This window comes from Castor canadensis, chromosome 1, assembly GCF_047511655.1.
Source record: "Castor canadensis chromosome 1, mCasCan1.hap1v2, whole genome shotgun sequence".
Lineage (NCBI taxonomy): Eukaryota > Metazoa > Chordata > Mammalia > Rodentia > Castoridae > Castor > Castor canadensis.
The window spans coordinates 176,406,170-176,431,125 of NC_133386.1; positions in this window are offsets into that span (position 1 = coordinate 176,406,170).

Consider the following 24,956-nt stretch of genomic DNA (forward strand, 5'->3'; position numbering starts at 1 on the left):
TGATCAAAGAGGAAACAGATATAAGGGAGGTTTATGTACATCTCCACAGGATGTGGTACAATGGACTTAGGTGTAAACAGGATGGTGAGAGCCTGACTACACCCCATAAAGGGGCAGTCCCCAGAGCCCACGTGATGTGTGATTTCAGCTGAGCCTGGTTTGTAGGTTTCATGGATCTTGAACCTCCAGAGATGTGATGGAGATAGGGAACTGACCAAGAGAGTAATAAAGATCCAGGTTATAAGAATAAGGAAAATACAAGAAATAGGCCACAGAGGGCGAGATACCTGAGGCAGAGCACCATGCGGTTGAGCCAGCTCCATTTGGGTGGAGAAGTTGTCCATAGGCCTATGCTTAAAACAAGGGGAACAAGGACAATAATCACTCACAGGAAGGGATGGAGTGAAAGCATATGTGGAGTGGTTTACAGTAAGGGAAAGAGTAGGTTAGAAAATGAGTAGATTTCTTCAAGAGTAAAGTCTGAGAAAGTATCCTGGAGATGAAAATTGGATATCCAATCTATAAAGCAAGGACAAAAGAGGTATGAGAAAGGAGGGAGGTTGATCATGTTGGGAGGTGAGAAGTCTAAAGCCTCAGAGTAGAGTGTACATATGAAAGAGTAAAAGATTTGTCAGGCACTGACAGGAAAGAATGGGAGAGGAGAAGTATAGAAAGTAAGTAGGCGAGATGCCAGGTTCCCAGGCATAGGGATCCTGCTTATGCCCTGGGAGTCTCCGTGGGTGTGTCTCCATCTTCTGGGATCCTGGAGAGGCAGGAGATCTTTATTTTTGTTGGTCCTGTAAGAAGAGATTGACAGGTCCTTTGTGGGGCTGCCAGTTTTAGATTTTGAACATGTACTCAGGAGGGAAATCCTACTAGGTTAGCAGCCATGGGTGTGGTGAGGATGAACCTAAATGGACCTTTCCATTTTTGTGTTAGATAGCCAGGGTGGCTGTGTCCTTTACATAGAGAAGATCTCGTACCAGGAGGTATTTGATTTTCTTTACTGGGGGCATATGGGTAAAATCCACCTGATCCACGGAAGGGAGGCATCCCCTGGCTTGGTGCGTGGGAAAGAGAGGGGGCCTAACATTGGAGTTAGGGTTTGTACGCTGACAGATTGAGCAAGACTGGGTAATCTATTTAAGGTATTGTATGTCTTCTGTTGGAAGGAAAAGGGATTGGTGGAGAAAGGTGTAAAGAGCATGAAGATTAGAATGTAAATAAGAGAGAAGAGTTTTAACCTCAGAAGAGGGGATTGAAATCTTAGTGAGAAGGGGAAGGTACATGGTCTGGGGTGCAGATTGGAGGACTGCTCATTTTGCCTCTGTATCTGCTCGGTTATTTCCTTCGGTAACAATAGAGGAATCAGTCTGATGAGCTTTACAATACGTGATGCCTATTTGGGAAGGGAGATGCGAGGCTTCTAGGACCTGGGTTATTAAGGCAGCATTAATTATGGGGGTTCCTTTTGTAGTTAGGAGTCCCCTTTCCTTCCAGATTGAAGAGTGGTACAACAAAGTGTGAAAGCACATTTAGAGTCAGTGTAAATACTAATAGTTATTTTTTTTGCCAGGGTTAGAGCTTTGGCCAGAGCAGTTAGTTTGGCCTTTTGGGAAGTCGTACCTAAAGGGAGGGGATGTGCCTCAATGACAGTGGAATCAGAGACAATAGCATATCCTGCTCTTCATTGTCCATTGTGAATAAAGGAGCTGCCATCAATAAACCAAGTACAGTCAGCCTGAGGAGGAGCACCCTCTTGTATGTGATCTGGGCAAGGGAAGAACTTTTCCAGGGTTTGGGGGCAGGAGTGTATCAGGGGTGTTGGGGAGAGAGGAATAAAGGTTAAGTGGAGGACACGAGACAAAAGATAGTGTGGGGTCTTCAACCAAGGTCACATGGAGGGACAGGATATGAGAGAGGGGCATGGAGTGAAGTCCCTTATACATAAGGAGCTTCAAGAGGTTGTGAGAGGAGTAAACAGCAAGGGGAGACCCAAAGGTAAGCTTTTTACTTTCTTGAATTAGGAGAGAAGCAGCTGCCAGGCATGGGGCTCACCCCCTGGTTGTAGAGTCTGTTTTGAGAGGTATGCTACTGAAAGGAGGACCCTATGTTGTGTCCTAAAACTCCTGGGGCAAACCCTGGACTCTCAGAGACATAAAGGAAAAAAGGATGAGTGAGTTCTGGCTGGCGAAACGCCAGGACTTGTACCAGGGCTTGCAAGATGGACTTGAAATGGCCTGACACAGGCCGAGAGGAGTCCAGGGGCTCTTGGATGGAGCCCCTGAATGCCTCATATAGAGGTTTGGCCATTAGATTGAAGTTAGGTATCCAGGCTCTGAGGTAGCCCTCCAGGCCAAGAAAGGAGAGAATTTCAGCTTTGGTGGTGGGGGCAGGGAGAGAGACTAGTAAGGCCTTATAATCTGTGGTGATGGCCCTATGAGTAGGGGAGATAGACAGGCCCAGGAATGTCAACTGGGTGAGAGACAGTTGAGCCTTGTTAGGGGATACTCAATATCCCTTTTTTCCCAGAAAATTAAGCAGGAGGGCAGTGTGTTGTTGGTTATCCTTGAGAGAGGGGCTGCAGAGAAGGAGGTCATCTACATACTGGAGGAGTTTACTCGGGGATAGATGGAGGGTAAAGAGGTCCCTAGCCAGAGCTTGGCCAAAGAGTTGGGGACTGTCCTGGAACCCCTGAGGCAGAACAGTCCAGGTCAATTGTTGGGAAGTATGAGAATCTGGATCAGTCCAGGTGAAGGCAAAGAGGTTTTGGGACCATGGGTGGACAGGGATAGTGAAGAAAGCATCTTTGAGGTCCAGGACTGTGAAATGGATGGTGGTATCAGGGATGAGAGACAGGAGAGTGTAGGGGTTGGGCACTACTGGGTGTATAGGAGTCATTGCTGCATTGATCAAGCGGAGATCCTATACCAGCCAGTAAGACCCATTGGGCTATTTTACAGGCAGAATAAGAGTGTTATAGGGGGAGTGGGTTGGGCGAAGCAGGCCCTCAGTGAGAAGCTCTGAGATGATAGGCTTTAGACCCTGTAGGTGGGTTACAGAGATGTGATATTGAGATTGGTTAGGGAAAGTAGAAGGATCTTAGAGAGTGATGACAACTGGCTCATGAGTGAGGCAACAGAGGGGTTTTTGAGATCCCATACAATGGGGTCCACCAATGTCACTGGTAAGGGCAAGGAGTTGGGAGAAGCTTGTGGAAGTAAGGCACCTATGATGGTGAGGAGGGGCTGTGAGGATGGAGATGAGGGGTTAATGGATCGTGACCTTGAGGGAAATGGGTGTAAGGTGAGAGCAGCCTGAAATTTTGTTAAAATGTCTCTACCTAAGAGTGGAGTGGGACAATTAGGTAGCACTAGGAAGGAATGAGTAAAGAGGGTATCTCCCAGTATGTAAGTTAAGGGAAAGGTCATTAAGGGCTGGGTAGGAGTTCCCTTCATCTTGACTATGGAGGATGAAAAAGGCTTGGTAGGTCCCCAGAACTCCAGCAAGGCAGAAAAACTGGCCCCAGTATCTATGAGGAGAGAGATAGGCCTACCATCAATGATGGCTGTTACCCTAGGATACCTGGTCTCCTGTGAAGTTATGGTCATTGGGCCTGGGAGTCAGGCTCTGTCAGACTTCTGCCACCATTGTTACCACCATTGCTAGAAAATCAGTTAGGGAGGAGGAGCGTTGAGGGGATTTAGACCCCCCATCTTGAGAGGTGGAGAGGCAATCCCTCGCCCAGTGACCCTCCTGTTTGCACTTAGGACATGGTCCTGGTGGGCGGCATATCTTAGGACAGGCCTGGGCCCAGTGTCCTTCAAGGCCACACTGAAAACATGGGCTGGGAGGTGTTCGGGATTTTCCCTGGCTTTGTGAGTTGGGAGCCGAGGCGTTTTGCCAGAGGGCTTGGGCCAACATCTGGAATTTGACCTTATCTCTCCACTCCTTATCAGCCCTTTGCTGTTCTTCTCAGTAATTATAGACTTTAAAAGCCACATTTACAATTTCAGCCTGTGGAGTCTGAGAGCCATTTTCCAGCCTTTTAAGTTTTTTTCTTGCATCTGGGGCTGACTGGGAGATAAAGTGGGTCATAAGGATAATTGTCCCGTCCTTAGTTTCAGGGTCAAATTTTGTATGGCATCTTAGTGCCTTTTTGAGTCAGGACAAGAAACTGGCTGGATTTTCTTTTTCCTCTTGTTGAACTTCCCTGAATTTATCAAAATTAACAACCTTTTGGGCAACCCTCTTTAACCCTGCCACTAGGCAGGTGACCATCTGGTCTCTGGAAGTTGTGTCATTAGTTTGATAGTCCCAATGGGGTTCTGACTCAGGAACTGCCAGCGTTCCCATGGTGTGGGCAAGGTGGTGCAGTGAATCTCATCTGCATGTGTCTTAGCCACGTCCCAGACCCTTAGTCTCTCCTCTGAGAGGAGGGTTGAGGAGAGGATGGTATATATGTCATGCCAGGTGAGGCTATAAGATTGGGCCAAATACTGAAATTCTTTAATAAAAGAGTCAGGTTTAGTGGTGAAGGAACCGAGGCATTTTTCAATTTGAGACAGGTCTGTGAGAGAAAAGGGAACATGAACTCACAAGATACCCTCAGCACTAGCCACCTCTTGGAGGGGGTAGAGGTAAACCGGCTGGCTGAGGGGCCGTGAGAGCAAGTGTATGGGGGACTCAGGGGATCCCATGGTTCTGAGTTGATAGGAAGGCAGAGGGAAAGGAAAGCAGAGGGAGGAGAGGAGGAAGGGGTGTGACAAGGGGCAGGGGGAACTGCAGAAGGAGCAGCTGGAGGAGGAGCAGAAGGAGTGATGGGGGAAGCACTGGGGGCCAGCTGCTGAACAATGGGGGCTCGTGTCTGATAAGGTGGAGGCTCATCAACAGGGTCAAAAGAAGGGAAAGCATCAGAATCAGGGAGGGTAGTTGGGGTCTTTGTAGTCAGAAGGACCTGGGCAGGGTAGCAAGGGGTACAGAGAGAAGGTTTAGAGCGGAGGTAAGAGAAGGCATGGACATAGGGAATCTCCTTTCATTTTCCAGTGGTTCACAGAAGTTATAGAGATCCCTGAGAATGTTAGGGTCGAGTGTGCCATCTAGTGTGCCATCTAGTGGCCATTTAGAGTCATTGTCCAGTTGGTATTGTGGACAAGCCTAATTGGAAAGAAAAATGGGTTTTTGGGCTTTGAGATCAGGTGAGAGCTGTAAGGGCTTGTGGTTGGCCAGTAGACAGCCCAGAGGGAATTTTGGAAGGTCCAGTCCCCATGGTGAGACCCAGGCCAAGGAAGAATATGGCGGGCGTCCCCTTTCCTGGACAAAACAGAGAAGTGGAGGACCTTCAAGGGAATGTCTTCACCAAGAGGATAGTCCATGCCCCAGGAACCTGGTTCCTGAGCTGATGTGAGTCTGGACCCAGTATTAAGATTTTGACCAACTGAGAGAGAGAGAGAGAGAGCAAGAGAGAGAGAGAAAGAGAGAGAGAGAGAGAGAGAGAGAGAGAGAGAGAGAGAGACTCATGGTGCTAGGGAACTCACCAAGGGAGGACCAGGGAAATCAACCAGTGGTGGTCGAGTAATGGGAGCGCACTGGCCTTGAGGAGGTTCCCTGTGAGCGAGAGTGGCAATGGCAGCACTAGTCTGGGGTCAGGGGTCCCAGCAAAGCAGCTCAAATCCCAGTAAGTTTATTCAGGCTTAAGGAAGGCAGCTCCCAGCTACGTGGCTTTGGCAGGCTGGTATAATGCCCCAGACAGGCCCTCCTATATAGGGGATATCTGCCTTGTGGCCAAAGTAGACTTGGGAGTGCAGTGTATATTGGGAGGGCCTGAATTTACTGATTGGGAGAGCAAGATCGATGCCAGAAGCTCACATGGTCCTGGGTTTCAGCACCAAAGTGTTAGGAAAATGCTGCACACCACACACAAAGGAGGCTCACGAAAGGTATCTCATGTCCAAAAGTCTAATAAGCAGGCTGGCTGGCCAAGAAAAAATGGTGCAGCAGCTTCTCTTGGCAGGTCTGGCCTTAAGTAGCATTTGGGAGAAAGCAAGGTCTAGGGATGGACAAAGAGAGGTGGCAGGAGATAAGGGACAGTGGGACTTTGTTCTACAAGGGATGAGACCAGCTGCTGAAGCAAGGGCTAGGGGCGGGCAAAGAGAGGTGGCAGGAGAGAAGGAACAGTGGGCTTTGTTCTGCAAAGGGTGAAACCAGCTGCAGCTCAGGCTGCAGAATGGTGGCAAGGAGTAGTTCTTACCAAAACAGTAAAAAAAAAAAAAAAAGGAGACATTAGATAAGAAATGATTACGAACTATAAGAAATTTTCAATGCAGAAACAAGACAATGGATTAGGTAGATTTAACTAGAATTGGTGAAAATTTATAAGCTGATAGGTAATGAAAGGGAAGAGAAAAGTACACACTATAAATATAGGAAACAGTGCATACAGTATCAAGCTATTCATCAAAATAGATAATTCAGGAAGAGTTCAGATTTTTCAGGTCAGGAGACTTAAGGTTTAGATAAAGTAAACTGAAAGGTACTGTGAGATGCCAGTGATTTATTTACACACTAATAGGAATAGAAGTGTGGTGGTTGAAAGATCACATTAGCCTGAACTCAACAGTCTTTTTTGTTTTTTTTTCATAAGACAATGATCTTTAGGCAATAGCTGTGGATTTCTGCTGATTTCTGCTAAGCTTGGCTGATCTACTAGGACTGATCACCAAAGCTTGGAGATGAGTAAACATACAAGGCTCTATTTGAAATTACAAACTGCTCATCACTTCTTCTTCTGAATTGTTGGCAATACCTATACCGTTTCCAATATCTAGTGTATGATATAAGGAGCCAATGTTTTTGTGAAGACAAAGAAACTTCAAGTCTGTTTTATTAGATGCCATGTATACTAGATTGAAGGAAACATTTAGTACAATGACAGAAAATGGATATGAAGAGTGACTAGGAAACAGATGCTAAAGTCTCAATAATTATGGACTTATTACATAGTATGTAGCAAATGAAAAATTAGCTGAAAGCTAGGATAACAAATACTCCTGTTATTATAAGTGCATAAATAAGTACAAAAGCAGTTATGATTGTGCCAAAATATTCAATAAAAGTGTCCTTTTAACATAAAATATTAGAATGAGTCAAAACATTTATTGTAATATAACTAAAGATTGAAAATATGAAAATTAATGTTAAAAGCAAAAATGTAAACCTGACTGACATAGTTAGTTAATACTAGTTAATACTATAGAGAACCCATTTCTTTCATGCAAATTCAGGAATTTATAGAGAAATAAGTAGTTGATAGAAAGTTCTATCAATCATGTGAATGTAATATTTTTATTAGTACCTATTAATTGCACAATGTGAGGTGTCTTGTTATGATATTTCCATACACATACATATTGATAGTATCATTCCTCTATTACTATTTCTTACACTCCTTTCTTTTTTATCAGTCTTGTAATTTTTAAATGAGATCCATTATTACCTTTTCATACTTGTATGCAATGTAATCTTTGATCAATAAAATTAGTTATTAGTTTAAACCTAAAAGAAAGGAATAGCAAATGTTGGAATTATTTTGTCACAAGTGAAAACATACCATTAACTCATTTCTATCAAAACTCTTAGCCTATTAAGTGACTTTTTTAGGAGCTATAATTAATTACTCAAAACAATAAAATCTACATCGCATTTTGTATGCATTTTGAAATTCAGATCAGTATCTTCTACTATGATTCTCTATTGTTCATTTTGTTTTGAAAATAGATCCGAAGTTTGTACCTTTGTGACAAGTTCACAATAGTATTCTGAAAAATTTAAAAGCAGGAACAAATTCTGAAAAATGTCTAAATGGATTCATTCATGTAGGACAGTTTTCTCAGAAAATATGAAACTTAAAATGCATTACAGAAGGATATTACGTACAAAATTGTATAAGGCCCAAGGTTAATTGAAGAAGTATCCATGTTAATGTCCTGCAAAACTTACCTTTAATGTTGATTTCATCAGCAATAGAACTGAATGTATTTTACTGTTTTATGCAAACAATAGGAGAGGCCATGAAAACATTTGAAATAAGCAAACAAATAAACAAACAAAGAATGTACCCAGTGCTGCTTTGGAACTTCCTGCTGACTTTCATGACATGGTATATGGGAAATCAAGCTAACCTGACTCTTAAATTTTATTAATAGTCTGAATGTTGACATCTTTTTATTCTTACTGAACTTGACAGTGTACAATAGGAACATTAAAATTTATCTCTGGAGCACTATTTTATAGTCAAAGTATGGAATCAACTCAGGTTCCTAACAACCAATGAATGGATAAAGTAAGTATGATACATATACACAATGGGGTCTTATTCAGCAATATAGAAAAATAAATTTATATTGTTTGCAGGTAAATGGATGGAACTGGAGTTCATCATGATGGATGAGATAAAGCCAAGCTCAAAAGAAAAATATCACACATTTTTATTCATATGCAGAATCCAGACCAAAAAAAAATATGATTGTAAAAGGGGAACTATTTGGAAGAAGACCAGAAGAAAACAGGAAAGGAAAGAGTGATGGGGTAAATATTATTGGAGTGCATTATATGTATACATATATGAAAATAGGTTAATGAAACCCACTAAAACCTGTCAACAAAAAGTGGGAAGGAAAAAAAATTGGCTGAGAAAAAGTAACAGAGGGAGTGAATTTAATCTAAGTACATGATGTACACATACAGAATATCACAATGAAACCCCTCTGTGTAATTAATTTACCCAAATAAAAAATTTTAAATAGAAGAATGTGCCTCCAATTTTTTAAAATAAAATAACTACACAGTCCATGTATTAGCATGTGTTTTTTCATCAAAAGACTTCATTCATTATGGGTCTTGCCCCCAGAGGAATCCAACATGACCAAAACTGAACTTATGAAATGACACAAGAGTTTCCCTGCTGCTAATGGTAAAATATCAATTGTCTTTCAAATCCTCATTTGACTACTCTAAAGAAATTCTTTTAGCATGATATCCTACCAAGAGTTATCTTTCAGATCATGGAAGAGAAATGTATTTGCTCATATGGTAATTATCAGTTGGAAATACAGAAAAAGAAGACTTGCGCTATGACTACAGTAAAAATCAAATCATTTTATGTAATATTAAGATTCAATTGGTGATTTTAAAAATAATTAGGATAGTAAAAACATTCTTTTGGTTTAATTCAATGTGAAAATGAAGTTAATTTATTTTCCCTTTTTTTTAACTTTCTTTTAAAACCTAGTTTTTTTTAGAAAATGGGATAAGGACTTTAACAATGCGCTTTTGCGAAATCACAAGTTAGCAATTTACCGAACATAATTCAATAAAACAATTTTGAAATTAATTTTATTACCTTAAGCCACAAAGAAAATACCAAGCATTTTCCATATTTGTATTCAATGGCCAAAACTGAATATACCTGGTCATTTCAGCTTTATAGTTATCTTCATTCAAAGAGAAGCTGGTCATAATATTTTTAACCATAATTTCAGAGAAGCATATGTAAAAAAAGAAAACTGCAGAGAATGTTAGTTTGAGAAGGGAGAACAATCAGTATGGATACTGCCTTAAAGCCAACCTGTGTACACAGAAACCAAATATTACTCTTCAGTTTTAGCAATTTTTCTTATTGAGCCCAAACTTCAGCAAGACCAAAGGCCACAAAGACCAGTTATTGTGCTTTGATAACTAAATTGAGACCTACTTTCTATCCTTTGAGATGGAAATTTCTCTAAATATTCATTTTGTGAAGAAATCTATTATGTTAAGCATGTATATTTCATTTTGACATGTCATCATTTGAGTTCTACTTTTTCCTCAGGAAGCTCTAATGATAACTTTTTGAAAAATACTACTTATTAGGCTGGGTTTGTTGGCTCATGCCTGTAATCCCAGCTACTCGGGAGAGGGGAGTTGAAGAGGATCACAGTTTGAGACTAGCCTGGATTAAAAAAAGAGCAAGACTACATCTCAACAAATAGGTGGGATGTGGTGGTACATGCATTTAATCTCAGTGATGTAAGAGGCACAGCTCAGTGGATCATGGTCTAAAGCCAGCTCAGGTAAAAATGCAAGACCTTATCTCAAAAAATAACTAAAGCAAGAACAGTAGAACCGTGGCTCATGATAGACTGCTTGCCCAGCAAATGCAGGGCCCTGAGTTCAAACCCCAGTACCACAAACAAAGAAAAATAAATGAATATAATTTGTTGTGCACTCTATTATAGGATCTGCCTTAGGTAAATAAATGTCACTTCTATCCTGAGAATGAAACTTTTCCAAAATCCTCCACTGTATTTATTAATGTGCAACATTAAACAATTTCAGTTTAAAAGCCATTTCTGCTTGCATAAAATGAATGCAAATTAACATTATTTAAAAATTCTAAGACTCAAAGTTGGTAACAGACTATGAAAACCACCATGAGCTATCATCTCCCTTTAGTGAGAATGGCTATTATCAAAAAGACAGCAGAAAACAAGTTCTGAAGAATGTGGGGGGAAATAACCCTTGTATACAGTTGGTGCAATCTATGGAAAACAGTATGGAGGTTCCTCAGAACACCGAAAGTAAAATTATCATGTAATCCAATGATTCCTATACTATTTCCAAAGAAAACAAAACCAAGATGTCAAAGAGACAACTGCACTCTGTTTATTACAGCGCTATTCAACACTGCCAAGAAATGGAAACAACTAACGTCCATTCAACAACTGATGAATGGATGCACATAAAAAATATAACGCACATTCATAGTAGAAAACTATTCAGCCACAAAAAAAGAATGAAATGCTGTCATTTGTGACAATGTGCATGGAACTGAAGGGATCATTGTGTTAAGTGTAATAAGCCAGGTCCAGAAAGATAAGTATCACTTGATCTCACCCATGTGATAGAGAACAACAAATTTGAAGGGATAGAATGGTGCTTACCAGAGTCTAGGGAGGGTTAGGGAGAAGTTAACTATTGGGGATTAAGATGCAGTTTGATAGGAACAAAAAGTTTTGGTTTGCTATTGAACAGTAAGTGGACTAGATAATGACAAATTAACATATATTTCAAACAGATAGAAGAAAATATCCTCAGTTTCTTACCATGAAAATGATAAATGTTTGAGGAGATACATATGTCTAACCTAATTTAAAAATTGTACAATTTGCACATATATTAAAACATCACATAGTATCCCATAAAATGTGTAGTTTTTAATGTATTACTTAAAATAAATTTAATTAGTAAGTAGGTTTTACTCATCTTTGTAGTCATTGTGTTATTTACATACTAGAATTATTCTATAACTTCCTAACTTATCCTATACTTGATCAATAAAATTGCATACATTGCTATACATAAAAAATGCATGAAAGACAGAGGACAAATAACACATTTCAACCACATGCTTAAATGAAAAACTAGACAATCAACTGAAGATTCAGTACTACTGATAGGTGAAACAATTTACACACAGCAAAATGTCTGAGGTCCCAAATCAAGCTCAGATATTAAAAGAATTATGTTTTATTTAGTTTTCTGTTTGGATTACTTTGCTTAAACAAAATGTCTAAACTATATTTAAATATACAAACACTAAATCGAGTTCTTGATTCTTGGAATGTGTTTTGACCATATTGTTTGTTTTAATGCTTTTTTTTTTCCTTAATGATGTCTCATCTTGTTTGGCTAACATTGTCAGATTTTGAAAGAATTCTATTTCCCCATTTGTAGTAATAATAAAATAGTGAAGTTTATGCCTTATGTTTCATTTAGTAATATACTCATTTAAAGAAACAAGAATGTAAGCTCATTATTACAAAAGCATCTGCTAATACTCTGTATCATTTTTGCAGTGAAGTATGAGTGTTACAAAAACACCACAGAAATGAGTTAACTTACAAGGCTATTGCACCAATAAGAAATTTATTTTTGTTTTGCTTTTTGTTTGTTTAATATGAACTTCTCAAACAATCCTTAGGGAAAGCAATATTTTAAATAATTTCCCTTAGATCGCAAATAAACTCTTTATTGTTGGAAATTTATGCACACACATCTTTGTTTTATAAACAAATTGAAAGAAATGGTTTAATTTTGTTTTAATAAGTTTGGAACACCTCTATGAATACTGACAATATGTGATATAAGCAATATGTGATAAGACACATTGAGTCTCGTTGCAGGTACAGGTAGCATAAAGAATATCATCAGAGTATTTTCCTTTTAAAAGATGATAAGAAATAGAGTTTTTTGCTTACTTGTTTAATTTAGGAGGGATTAAATTGCATAAACTCCAGGGATTTTTTGCAATACAGTAAATGAAAAACTACCCAATAACTTTCTTATTGGATACTTTCTTTTCAAACCCTTTAATTTATATATTTTGAAAGAGAACCCTTTCACAACATTTTTAAGCCTGTCTTCGACCAACAAATGAAAGGCTTTTAACAATGTCTACTAAAGTACAATATCAACTGTAGACATATTATCCAATTTTCATACCTTTTTCATTTATCCATAACACAGCTCTTAAATGATATAATGCATAAACGAGGCTGGGTGATATAGCATTTTCAGAGATCAAATAACAGGTCTGACAAATTGCCCTTATAAATTAACTATAAAGGATTAATTCAAAAAAACATAGTAAACATTTGCTAAGCATATTAATCTCAAGCAATATTATTTTTAATCTAATTATATTTAAAAATATAATGAATATATCAATAGTAGAAAATAAGAAAGGCAAAATATTGAAGAAATCATCAAAGAAGAATCAGAGTCACAATAAAAAAACTCAATAAACAATAGACTTATTTTCAGTAGATGATGTAGGCAACAATTAAGGCATTTAAATTTGGAGTTAATTAATAATGATATAATGAGTTGTAGAGGTCTCTGGAGTCAATATCAGGGTGATTATTTGGGAAATTGCACTAGAAATGAATACAATTATATTCTGCCTGACTTTAATAGTAAAGAGAGCTTTTCCTCTTCCAAAAGTGCTGCAGGGCTATGCATCTTCCAAAAACCGAACAGATGGTGCAGCTCCTTTACCCAAAAACACCCTATCTGCCCAATTCTCCAGGTACATGGAAAACCTAAGCTCTGGAAATCTACACCTAGGACAAAAACCAGGAAAACATGGACAATTTAATTATTAGTAGACAAGAAAAAAAATCATAAAGCTAATGGAAATCTAGCCATTTTAAAGAAAGGATCAATTTAACATACAAAAGAAAAATAGCAAGAGAAGCAACTTTAATAGAGCAAAGGACTTACAGCTGAATTAATGATGTGAACTCTCAAGCCAAATGTTATGCTGGAATGTCAAATGCAATTTACCCTGAAATGTAAGTTCTCCAAAAGAATGTACGTTCTTTAACAGCAATTACATTTCTTATTTTGCTCACTATGGTATTCCTAGAATTGAAACATAGTAAGTTATCAATAAGTATTTATTAAATGAAGTAATATAACAAAAGAGATGGAAGATAGAAAGAAAAAGGTAGAAAAAGGTAGAAAAGATTTTCTAATGTTCATTTCCAAGTACATTTGGAAATACATATATATTAATGAATGATAGATACTGATTTCTCAAAGCAAAGTTATGAATCTTAGAAATATTAACATATTTAATAAATATGTTACTTTAAATATTCTTATTAACTAATGTTAATTATGAGATCTTAAATTTTTATCCAAAAAACAAATTTTTTCAGCTATTTGTAGATCACTTATAAATACCACTATTTCATTATTAGAACCAGAATATATCTATAGCATGAGTCATAAATTCCAATATTTTCTGAATAGAATGCTGTCACTTTAGAAACCAACAATGAAAAGAAAGCTCAAGAACTCTATTCACATGGAAATTTTAATATGTCCACTGAAATTACTACCTTTATTAAGAAGGAAAGCAAAAGAGTAACTGAACAGTAATTTAAAATAAGCAAAAATAAGAACATTACATATAAACACCTGTGAAATGTGCCCTAATAAGAATATCTAGGAAAATTATACACCTTCAACATATATGTTAGGATACAGAAAGACATTAAATTATGTATGTAATCAAAAGCAATAGATATGGAAGGAAACTATTAATTGGAATATCCAATCATTTGTTTATTTCATTCAATCATTTGTTTATTGGATTGGAATATCCAATCATTTGTTTATTTCACAAAATACATACCAGAAATTAAAAATATTGAACAAACAATACAAAGGCTAGCAAAACTAGGTAATATTTCTGACCTCACTCAGCTGGGAGTCTATCAAAGTACAAGTAATAAAAAGGCAGAAAGAGATTCATGGTGTATTATGTTATAATACATAATATGTAGAATAAATTATGATATGTGAAAGCAGGTGTCACAAAGAAGAACATGTAGTGGAAGACTTCCACTTAGCCGAAGAGTTTGGAAAATATTTTTTCCTTAATGAGTTATGAACCGTCTGTGATCTCAAGGATTTGTGAGTGTTAACTAGGTAAAGCTGAAAGAACAGGCCTTAAATCAACATAGGAGTAGAAGTGCAAAGACTCAGTGGTGTGAAAGACATGGCAAATTACAGGAACTAAAGAAAGGATTGTATGCCTGAAAGACAGCGTGGTATAAAGAAAAGTTTTAGAAATGTTAAAAGGGTTCTTAACTCAAAATTGAACCAGCCACCACAGTAGACATAGCTATAACACTTGCATTCTTTAATATGGTCCACTGAGACAGAACACGCAAACATCTGGTCAGGCAAAAGAACTTTATTATTCGCGGAGATGCAGCAAAGATACACAGAAGCCTAGGAAAGGTGGAGAGTCTGTCCCCCTAGATTGAGGAACATGCCCAGGGCAGATGGAGTCTTGACTGTGATGTCCCACACCATGGGTAGGCAGAGGGACTCTCAGTGCTCTTTGCTCTGAGTTTTATACTGTAGGCACAAGTGTAAACTTTGAGCATAACATTTGTGGAATATCATGTTCTGAGAAGAACAAGTACACAGTCTGTGTTGTTCCCATTTTAACCTTATCTCAGGGTGTTGCATTTTGAAGTGATTCTGAGAATTGCAAGCAGGATCAGCTAAGGCCATCAGGAGACTGTCCCTCTTACAGGAGTTCACACAGGGTCTTTGGTTCATGTTCATGTTGGTGATCAAAAGTGTGGAAATGGCTTCGGCTGAGGAAGAGAAATGCTGTAGTCAGATACACCTTTTGAAAAAGGTCTCTATAAATACATGTGGCAAATTGATCCGGGATAAGTGAACACAGGAATACCTATAAGGGAGCTATAGTAATCCATATGAAAACATAGGTGTCTTTCTAAAATGATAATAAAATAGATATAGCCAAAACAGAGGGATATTTAAGTGTTCAGATCAATAAAAGCACAAAACTAATAAAATGAAAATCAACACACATAATGCATTTGTTCAACATCTCAATATAATTAGAAATCAGAGACTTTAAAGTAATGAGAAACCCTTTTCAATATAAGATTAGAAAAAAAATTAAATGCTCAATAATATTAGCTATTGGCAATTACATGACACTCACTTTGAGACTATAAATTGGTACAGCTATTCTTTGAGAGTGACTTGAAAGTATATGTTAAAATGTTAAATATACATGTTCTTATTCCCCAACTATTTTATATCCCAATGAATGCATTTATGTGTGTGATAAGGAGTCATATACAGGATGTACACTAAAATATTATTTTATAATAGCAGAATGTAAAAGCATGTTATAAAAGAACAAAGATGATCAAAGTCAGGACAACTTCAAACAATGACAACTGTGGTTTGGTTATTTTAGTTTTTCTTTTGCTTCAGGACAATAGGTTCATAAATTTAAAAGTAATAAATAGTTTATATTGCAGGAATGGCAAAGTTCATGCTTTCTTGTCCACATCTCAACCCTATAAACTTGTAGCCCTATAATACAACCCCGAATCTTCATACATGTCACGAGTGAATAAAAGCACATCAAACCAATTATGCAACATCTTTTGACTAAACAGCTTACTGGCAAAGTCAAATGTCTCATTTTGCACTTCATTACCTAGAGGCACACTTGAGCCTGAAGGGAACACTAATTAATGTAAACTTGATCTTCCAGTAAGAAAATTCTGAAAACTTACTGGTTTTCAGTTTCTCTATAAACACAAGCAAGAGATAAAGTCCTAGCTGGACACAAATAGCTCACATTTGTAATCCTAGCTGCTCAGGAGGCAGAGATCAGGATTGCAGTTTGAAGCCAATTTAGGCAAATAGTTTGTGAGACCCATCTTGCCAGACCCTTCATAAAAAGGGCTGGTGGAGTGGCTAAAGATGTAAATCCTGAGTTCAAACCCCAGTGTTGCAAAAAAGAAAACAAAAGAAAGAAAAAGAAGACAAAGTCCTTGTTCTTTCAGTATATTTTCATATCATATTTCATCATTATGACCTCTTAAATCAGTCCAAACTTTTATTGAATAATTTAAATATTTACCTTCTTGCCAATGCACTTTCTCAACCACAAATAAACATTCAAACAATTACAAACAACCTAAAATAAAAATACACAATCATTGCAAATTATATCACTTATGAATATATTTGCTTTCTTTGTCCCCTTCCCATCAGAAAAATTTTATATTCCTAATCCTGTTACTTCCAAGTTGGTTATATGATTTGTTATGCTTAATGGAATGTTTGTAGATGCAAATTGTAAAATATTTGTGATCAAAACGAATGCCAGTGGTAAGTTATATGTTCACAATTATCTACTTTCTCTTCCCTTTTATCTATAAGCAGAAAGTATTTTCTGATGCTATAACTGGATTTGGCCATATGACTTGTTTTGTTCAACAAAATGCAAACCAACATGACTTCCACCTCTCCATGGTGGTTGCTTTAGATGCTTCTCCTGCATGTCTTCCTTCTTTCCTCCTTTGCACTTCTATGAGGTATCATGAAAATATCCAGAGTGACTAGGAACCAAATGAGAAATTACAGAGTCAAACCAAACCTGATACCAGAAGAGACCAAAAGAACAAAGCAGAAGCCAGTAGAGCAACAATCAACCCTTATCATTTATGTTACATGAATAAGAAAGGACGGTGTTTTTTTTCAAGAAATTGAACTTGGGGAGGTGATTGTGGCTACATGAGAGCTGCATTTAAATCTCTTTCTAACTTGTACTGTTTGCACCAACTTTTAATCTATTTTTCCTCCATTTTGAGTGTAGGCCCTATATTCTCTCTCTCTGGCATCTTAGCTCAAAACTCACTTTGTCTGGAAAGTTATTCCTGATACTTGAGACTTTGGTTTTTCTATTATTTACCATCCTTGTACTTAGATTTCTAACAACCTAAACATTTTATCAAATTTCAGACTCAGGAAGCTTAGGCAGGAGAATCATCAGTTTAAGGCCAGTCTGGCCTATACAATGAGACCTGTATTATCTGGTGAGACCTTGTCTTTAAAAGAAAATTAAAAAACTGAACAGTTTATATGTGTATACTTTTATTTATGTGATTATTTGGTAAACATTGTTCTCTCCAAGTAGACCAAAACTCCATAAGGCAAGGGATTACAGCTATTTCTTTCACCGTTATATACCAGGAGTATAAAAGTATGTTAGTGATCAAGTAGTTCAACACTTACTTCTCTCAATAAATAATAAATATACCTAAATAGCTATCCTAATGAATTTAAGCCACAAATTCTATGTAAGTATCTGTCAGGGTGTTTTTCTTGAGAATATTTCTAATTTGTTTCCACTTGGTGTATAAACTTGAAATTAGAAAGGTGATTTACTGATAATTCTCTTCAAATCCTTCACACATTTCCTCCTGTGTATTTGTCTGCTACCTAACAAGGTTTTGATTCTCTGTAATCTTGTCTCCTGTTTCCTGATGCTTAAACTGCTTTGAATAAAGACTTTGGGGAAGTAGAATGAGGACTGCAATATGCATCAAAGGAGCCTTTCTTGTGAAATTTTGCTCTATACCAAATAATATTAGAATGTTTGCAGAATAATATTTAAGTTCAATTTTATTCTAAGTTGATTATTTCCTTTTTCAAAGAAGGCCTTTTTTTATTAAAAGCACACTTGAAATGTTCAAATTTAATCTCTTCATGGTAAAGTAATGGCCCATGGCAGTTTCTTAATAGAAGATAAGGAAGCAAAACTCATTTGACTCTGAAGAGCACACTCCAGAGATTCAGATAAAATTTTCCCTTGCTTTTTTATGGTGACACCACAACTAAATTGTTTATCTACTATGAGCTTCAGCTTTGTCTTTTGCAAAATAGTTTTGAGAGGTTAAAACACAGGTTTTAAAAAACCTTGGGGTTTAATGCATCACCTCTTTTTACTTACTTCATGAATGTTTTGGATATGAGAAACTATGTACCAATCCATACAATATTTGTTTTTAATTGATTACTTTTCATTGAGTATTTCTCCAGTCTTTTTCCTAAAATTACTAGCATAACTAAGTAAAACCATTCAAACTATGTTTCACATCTAGTCAGTATTGAATAAGTGTTTTTTCTCTTTTTCTATCTATCCGGTTTTATTTTACATAAGGAATATTTATTTAAGATTAATTTTTAAATTTAATTTTACCTTACCACCTGTTTCTTTGCTTATTTTTAAATCTTAGAGGAAATTTAGGTTATTCTATTTTCTATACATGTTTGGTTTATGTATCTGATCTCTGATCTCTAGTTTCTCAGGAACCACAAGGATCAATCCCACACATCAGCTCTTCCCTTTTCTCACATTGAAACATAAATCTCACAGAAGATCAAAATATCCTTAATATATCTTTCCACACAATCAACATATCAATATGCCTAGAAGCAAAAGATAAATTTCCCCACTGTTTGATCAATAGAGTAATAACTACAAGTGCGATGGATAAAGATAAAGCTCTCTCTTCTATTTTCATATATAAGCACATTATTTGACTTGACCTCATCTGCATCAGAGAATTCTATTGCCTGACTACACATAATGCAAGGAACGTATTTCATTTTATTGATTCTCAATTTCCTCATCATTAATTTCATTGACTGAGAAGCAGGCTTTCAAATTAGAAAAAAAGTAAAGCTCACACAATGAAGGTCTATCAGTTTAGGATTCTTTCTGTCTCATTTTGGAGGAGAGGAGTAGGGTTCTTGACTGTTGTAGCATTATCTAAGATAATCCAGCATGAACAAAACAAAGGCATAATACATAAAAATGCACATACAATATCGAAATCCCCGTGCTTGGAATAGTGCTTGATCACCACCAAATAAATTGTAAATCTTGGCTGAATAAATTAATCAAGGTTTATGGATAATGTAATCAATGCCCAAGTGCTGTTAATTTACCAGATAGTCAATGCAGAAATATTTATTGTTGACCTACTGGTACCAAGACTAAAAAATGCTCCACATATCTGAATGAAAAGTTTTTAATTCTTCCCTCATGAACATCATAACACAGTAGAGGCAGCATGTTAATTATTATAGCTATACTTTCTTCCTAGTAATGTATTAGGAAGAAGAAGATGGAGCAGTTATTTCTAGAAAAGATAGGAGGCCCATGGAAGTGACTGAACAAGGTAGAGAAATTCTTATTTATTAATTCTCATATTATTATTCATTCATTGTCATAACTTTAAAACAGATAATATTGAAATATGTTGTTATATTTGTTAAGTAATTAAATAATTTTAAATAAATCTTACCTTTGGTATAGGTTGAAATAACTTGGTCTCAATTCTTTTGTTTGTCTTAATCTAGTTGAACTCTTTTCTGATTAAATTACACTTAATATTATGGATTAAGTGAAACTATGGATCAGGAATTTTAATACTATAAGTCCCACATTTAAGATAATGCTATGTTTAATGAAAGTACACTAAGTAAGTGAAAGTATATGTTATGTACCATGCATTCTTGTGGGAGCATATTTTTTAATATATAAATTGTAAGATACAATAATTATTTCTGTGAAATGTTAAAATAACATGATCTAATAGAAAAGGATTAATGGTTATATTAACTAGAGTAAGAAAGAAGGTCTGAAGAAAGTGACTATTAATATGAGACATAAAGGAACTAGCTGCATAAAGATCAAAAGCATTCCAAGAGAATAGTTGATCTAAAATTTCTTAATCTGGGAATTAACTTGCCAATTTGGAGGATAAGAAAGAAGACAAATAAAGAATGGAGATAATTATATAATATTATGTGTGAGAAATTGAATATGGACAGATCAGTGTGGAGTTTTTGTAAGCTGGGATAAGGAATGTGAGGTTTCTTTTGAATTCAATATAAAGTCTTTAGGACAATAGTTTTCACCCAGATAATAATACCAGCAAGGGACATTCTGTAATGTACTCAAATTTCTGGTTGTTACAACTGGGAGCAGAATATGTTACTGACATCTAGTAAGTAGAGACCAAGGGTGTACAATACACAAATCAGTTACTCTTAGCAAAGAATAATCTGGCATAAAATGTCAATACTATCAAGATGGAAAATCCTGTTTTAAGAGATTTCAAGGTGATAAGCATAAAGCAATATAATATGAAATATAATCTGATTTATATTTTAATTCATTTTAATGTTGATTGAAGATTAAATTATAGAGAAGGAAACATGGAAGCTGAATCACAGGAAACCTTTGCGATGGTTAAGAAATAAGATAATAAATGATGCAAAGTAGCTCTATGTATTGATAATGTATCTCTGAAGTTTTATTTCAGAAAGCAATAATTTATCTGTGGTTTATGTAAGTCCAAGTAATAAGTCACATTTCAACTAGACTATAATGCATTTGTATCATCTTTACCTCTTTAGCAGACTCACATTTTAAGAAAATCTCATGTCAATCTTAATTCTAGCTTCAATACTGGTTTTTAATTTTTTCTGTAGGATCATAGCAAATAAAATATGATATTTCTTCTCATGAAGAGTGATATCATCAAAAATGTGAAATAAGTCAAACGTTCCACTATTGTTTATGTACTTTTTATTTGTCCAATGGTACTCAAAGAAAATCAAAACATGATGGAGATATTTTTTCTTTTCTAATTCTAGGTAATTTGATTAAGTTCCTACATATTTATACATAATTCAGTGAAAAATAGTATTTCTACTAAAACTGAAAAGAAGAGAAGTTGTTTTGTTAATGCAGGGCTTCTAAAAATTGGGGAATTTAAAAGAATTTTCAAATCTCCCATGTGCTTGAAGATAAAGCCAATTAAAAACAACAGAGATCTTTCCATTCACAGGTTTATGGTTCTCACTGACCTCTCATGATTTGACAGAAATGCTGTGATCTGAATGTTTGTGTCCCTTCAAATTACCAAAGAAGCCTAATCACCAAATATGTTAGTACCAGGATGTAGAACATTTGGGGGATGATTAAGTCATGAAAGAAGAGCCTTTATGAATGGAATTAGTACCCTTATAAAACAGATCCCAGAGGGCTAAGTGTGGTGGTATATGCTTGTAAGCCCAGCACAGATAAGATGATAACAGTCTGAGCAGCCAGCCCTGGGCAAAAATGCAAAATCTTATCTGAAATGTAACTAACCAAAAAAGGGCTTGAGGGTATGGTTCAAGTGGTAGAGCACTGACTAGCATGCATGAACCTCTGAGTTCAAACTCCAGTACTGCCAAAAAAAATGAGTAAAAATTCGTTGGTCCTGCAGAATTGCCTTTCCCTGTGTACCATTAAAAAAAAACACACTTAAAAAGTATCATATATGAACAAGAAAGAGCCCTGGCCAGACACTGACTCTATCATGCCATTATCTCAAACATCACAGGCTCTAGAACTGTGAGAAATACACCTCTGCGGTTTATAATACACCCAGTTAATGGTATTTTGTTATAGCAACAAATACGGATTAAGAAAGTAGGCTTTGAAGATAACTATTCACTTAAATTTCAGCTCTATTGTTGATATGACTTTAGACAAGACAGAATTGATATTGATAAGAGAGAGAAGTTGCCTCAGTTTGGAAAGTTTTCCTATCTCTTTTAAAAGAAATATGACATTTCTCATGCTTTCTCTCATACATGGAATTAAGGGAGCAAAAAATGTAAGAAGTGAATATAGGAATATGGAAGGGAAAAGCAGAGGAGTGAGAGAATAATAGGGAGTAACACAGGAAGCAAAAATGAAAAAGTACTGCATATGCATTCTGAAAATGTCATAATAAAATCTATTATTTGTAGAATCACTATAAACTAATAAAGGAATATGCTTATTCAGAATCTACCTTCAGTAGTAGAATATCCTGTATTCCACTTTTTGAAAGTAAATAAATAAATTCTCATAAAAAGGAGCAAAAAAATGCTTGAAAATATAGTATGTGGCTGAAGATGATAATTAGTAGATATATTTATAAAGGAGTAAATGTCTAGATTGAATTAGCTTCAGTTTCAGCTGAGTTTGTTCTGTTATTTACCAAACCCTGAACACAAGTATATATATATTATACATATATTATATTTAAGTATATGTAAATATATATATAAACATATATATGGCAGTGGTTGAATTTGAACTCAAAGCCTCACACTTATTAGGCAGACTTTCTACCCATGAGAGCGAATCCACCAGCCCTTTTTTGTGTTGGGTATTTTCTTTTTTATTTATTTATTTTCATAAGTTTTTTCATTAGGATATATTTGTTTTACATGGGGGATTCACAGTGATAATTCCAATTAGACTTATATTGTACATTAGTCACATCACTCCTATTGTCTCTCTCCATAAACCCCCTCCCTGCAATTGTAAGATGTTTCATTTCTATTTCATATAAATACATGAAGTCCATCAACCACATACCCTCACCTTAATCTCCTTCATTCATTCTCAACCCTCCCACTAGTACCCCTGCATACACACTGTACCTATTTTACAGTTCTGTCTTTCGTTATTAACATTTAAATTGATATTCAAAGGTGTATCTCAATGTGTGCCCACTGTGGATACATTTTGCTTTGGTCCATTCAACCCCTTCCATTACTCTCCCTCACCCCTTTAACTCCCAGCTCCCCATATTTCAACAGCTTTCAATACACATCCTTTTATTCCCTACATTCACAGATCTTATATTTTACAATATTATTGATGCTCTATCATTCACTTTTCTTTTCACTTTCTCCAAGTTCCATAGAGTAGTTCCACTATTCCATGTTCTGCATGTGACTTTGCATGATTATGATTGCTTTTTTTTGTATATATTTATCTTTTGAATTTATCTTCCATGTATGAGAGAAAACATGTGGCCTTTGTCTTTCTGAGCCAGGCTTACTTCACTTAACATGATGTCATCCAATTGCATCCATTTACTCTCAAATTGCATGTCTTTATTCTTTATGGCTGAGTAAAATTCCATTGTGTATATATACTACAATTTCTTGATCCATTCATCAGCAGAAGGGCTCCTATGTTGTTTCCAAAGCTTGGCTCCTGTGAATAGTGTTGTAATGAACATCCATGTATGGGTGTCTCTATTGTACACTGTCTTATGTTCGTTTGGGTAGATGCCCAGGAGTGGTATCACTGGATCATATGGCAGTTGTATCTTTAGCTGCTTTCCATAGTAATTGTACTAATTTTTTTCTCACCAACAGTGTATAAGGGTCCCTGTTTTGCCACAATTTTGCCAGTATTTGTGGTTGTTATTGTCCTTGATTCTGGCTATTCTAACTGGGGTGAGATGAAATCTAAGTGTTGTGTTGAGTTGCATCTCTTTTATAACCAGGGCAATTGAACACTTCTTCATGTATTTACTGGCCATTTGTACCTCTTTCTTTGAGAATTCCCTGTTTAATTCATGTGCCCATTTCTTCATTGGGATGTTGATTTTTGGGAGGTTGAGTTTTTTGAGTTCCCTGTAGATTCTGCATAGTGGTCCCTTATCTGATGAAGAGCTGGCAAAGATTTTCTCCATTCTGTGGTCTGTCTCTTGAAACTGGTGACTGTTTCCTTCATTGTGCAGAAGTTCTTTAGTTCAATGCAGTCCCATTTGTTCACTGTTTCTCTTAGATGCTGAACCTTTTGAGTTCTGTTTAGGAAGTTGTTCCCTTTACCTGTCTGTTCCAGTGTATTTCCTACTGCTTCTTGGAGTTGTTTCAAAGTTTTAGGGCTTATATTAAGGGGTTTTGATCAGCTTTGAGTTGATTTTGGTATAGGGTGAAAGACAGGGATCTAGTTTTAATCTTCTACATGTGAATATCCAGTTTTCCTAGCAACATTTGATGAAGAGGTTATCTTTTCTTTTGTCAAAGGCTTTTTCTGCATCTATTGAGAGCATCATGTGGTCTTTGTCCTTGCTTCTACGTATATGCTCCATTACTTTTATAGATTTATGTAAGCTGAACCATCCTTGCATCCCTGGAATGAAACTGACTTGGTCATAATGTGTGATCTTTTTGATATGTTGTCGAGTTCTGTTTGCCAGTACTATGTTGAGAATTTTTGCATCTATGTTCACTAAAGATATAGGTCTATAGCTCTCTTTTTTGGTTGCATCTTTATTGGGTTTTAGAATGAATGGAATGCTAGCTTCATAGAATGAGTTTGGTATTGTTCCTTCCCTTTCTATTTCCTGAAGAGTTTGAGGAGTATTGATATTGTATTGGCTCCACAGCTCTTTTTTGTGTTGGGAATTTTCAATATAGGGTCTTGGAAACTATTTTCCCAGGCTGGCTTTGAATCACAATCTTCCTGATCTCCACCTCCCAAGAACCTAGGATTATAGGTATGAGCCACTGATGCCAGGCTCCCAAATATTTTTGAGTAAACAGTTTCTATGTCTTAAACAGAGACTTATAATTATATCTTACTAGAACAAATGTGGCTTTGTAATTTAATGTAAAGTGTGTTTTAGCAATTGACCTCCAATCTTTAGGAT